The sequence below is a fragment of the Carlito syrichta genome, unplaced genomic scaffold, assembly GCF_000164805.1.
Source record: "Carlito syrichta isolate Samal-C Ts95f unplaced genomic scaffold, Tarsius_syrichta-2.0.1 Scaffold47298, whole genome shotgun sequence".
Classification (NCBI taxonomy): domain Eukaryota; kingdom Metazoa; phylum Chordata; class Mammalia; order Primates; family Tarsiidae; genus Carlito; species Carlito syrichta.
Window position 1 is genome coordinate 30,337 of NW_006991394.1, and position 1,793 is coordinate 32,129.

General features: G+C 59.4%; 1 protein-coding gene across 1 annotated transcript in view; it reads right to left on the minus strand.

The window, feature by feature from the left end:
• LOC103249939 (serine protease 40-like) overlaps window positions 1–1,793 on the minus strand; it is a 12,794-nt gene that overhangs the window by 1,575 nt on the left and 9,426 nt on the right. The window lies entirely within an intron of this gene.

The following is a 1,793-nucleotide window of genomic DNA, read 5'->3' on the forward strand; positions in this document are numbered from 1 at the left end:
GCCGCACGGGCACACCAGCACCCTTCCACAGGCACCGCGTGTGGCACAGGGACGCAGGGGGTGGGAAGGGCCGGGGAGCCGGCGCCGCAGGGGGGTCTCACCCTCCGACACGCAGCGCCCACCGCTGCCCACAGCCCCATCAGCAGCGGGGGGGCGCCCTGCGCTCCGGAGGGGGGTGCTGGGACCCGAGCGGACTCTGGAAGGGTGGCTCTGGCCCAAGGCCCACCAGGACACAACTGCAGGAGCAGGAGTAGCAGGAAGCGGCCGGCCCAGAGGCCGGCCCTGTCTGTGCTTTCTCTGCCTCTGAGGACAACGTGCAGCAACGCAAGGACAGCAGGCTGCGGGCCGCGGTGGGCGCTGGGTGTCAGGAGGGTGAGACCCTCGGGGGGCAGAACTGGAGACTCCGGAGGGAGCCGTGCGGCTGGAGAGGAGCTGCCTCGAGGCCCAGGGAGCGGCTGTGCAACCACAGGCTCCCAGAGGCAAGAGAGGGCAGGGCAGAGGCTCCCAGGGTGAGCCCTGCTGGGAAGGGGGCGGAGCCTTGTGGGGGGCAGAGAGTTGCCTGTAGGGCGACTGACTGATGATGGGCTTCGCGGCAGGATGTTTCTGACCCCAGGACCTTGACTAAGGAGAGAGGAGGAGGAACAGGGACAGGCCTGGGAGGGAGAGGAGCCCCAGGACAAAGGCACTGGAGGAGGGCAAGGCCTCTCTGGGCTTGTCTAGGGCTGTGATCCCTCACCGGTGGGCTGCACCCTGATCTCGGGCCACAGTTGGCCCACCAGGAAACGTAAAGATTACACAGAATGGGAGAAGACCGTCATAACACATACACATTTCTAATAAGGGGCTTCCGTTCACAGTGTATGAAGAGCTCCTGCAATTCAATATGAAAGGCAGACAGCACCACAGTGGGCAAAAGAGAAAACTCGCACGGACACTTTACCAAAAAACAAAAAACACGTAAGAAAGTACTTGTCTTCATTAGTCACCAGAGAAATGCACATTAAAAATCAAACACAGAGCCAGGCTCGGTGGCTCAGCCTGTAATCCCGCGCCTTTGGGAGGCTGAGGTGAGTGGATTGCCTGAGCCCGCAGGTTCGAGACCCGCCTGGGCAGGCGAGACCTCATCTCTACAATAAATCAAAAAATCAGCCGGGTGTGGTGGCGCGCACCTGTAATTCCGGCTACTCGGAAGGCCGAGGTGGAAGGATCGCCGGAGCCCAGCAGGTCGAGGCTGCGGTGGCTGGGAGCGGCCACTGCCCTCCAGTCTGGGCGACAGAGTGAGACTCCAACTCAAAAAAAAAAAAAAAAAATCAAACACAGGAGAGGCGGGGAAGATGGCGGCCAAGCCAGTTTCCCCGTGGGAGTGAGTGAGTGTATGCAAAATTTGGCGTCTGTGCGGGTGAGCGGGTGGGCGTGTGAGTGGCGGACTGAGTGAGGGCTAGGGAGCTGGCGGTCAGGGCTCTCCTGGTGTAGCGGCTGGTGCCAGTGGCTGGACTTGGACCCTAGCGATGCCTGGGACACAGAAGCCGAGCACCATTTTCTCTTTCTTTTCTTTCTTTCTTTTTTTTTTAAATCAACAAACTCTCCCTGGCAAGAAAATGCTGGGAGAGTGGGTGGCCAGGCCCCTGGTGCAATAGCAGGTGCTGCAGCTTCTCTACTTGGTCCCTGGCTCTTCCCAGGTCGCAGAAGCAGAGCACCATTGTTTTTTTTTTTAAAACAGAAAGTTTTCCTTTGGAGCGGGTGTGTGTGTGTGTGTGTGTGTGTGTGTGTGTGTGTGTGTGTGTGTGTTCAAA